Raw genomic sequence first — 404 nt, forward strand, 5'->3', positions numbered from 1 at the left:
ACACGATTACAGCATTTATTATAGATAAAATAAAGATAAATTGGGACCACTTTGTACCATTAAAAATATGATCAGCCAAAAATTAGTTTCTATCCTCAAAGTACATTTAACTGCTGCAAAGAGAATTACTTACGGAGCTCCTAAAGGGACATCAAAGTAAAAAAAAAAATAGGATTGAAGTTTTTTTTTCTAAAAATTGAATTTGTTACTATCGGGTGCGCACCAGTTACTAACCAGAAAAAGATTTCAGTTTTAGAAAAAAAAAATTCAGTTACTATCTGGTGTGCACCAGATTCCTTTTTCCACTTTAACTTTCAGAAAAAAACTGGTTTGCAACTGGTGCACACTAGATAATAACTGATTTTTTTTTTCTAAATGTAGAAGTATAAAAAAAAATCTGGCTA

Source organism: Oryzias melastigma, linkage group LG15, assembly GCF_002922805.2.
Source record: "Oryzias melastigma strain HK-1 linkage group LG15, ASM292280v2, whole genome shotgun sequence".
NCBI classification, from domain to species: domain Eukaryota; kingdom Metazoa; phylum Chordata; class Actinopteri; order Beloniformes; family Adrianichthyidae; genus Oryzias; species Oryzias melastigma.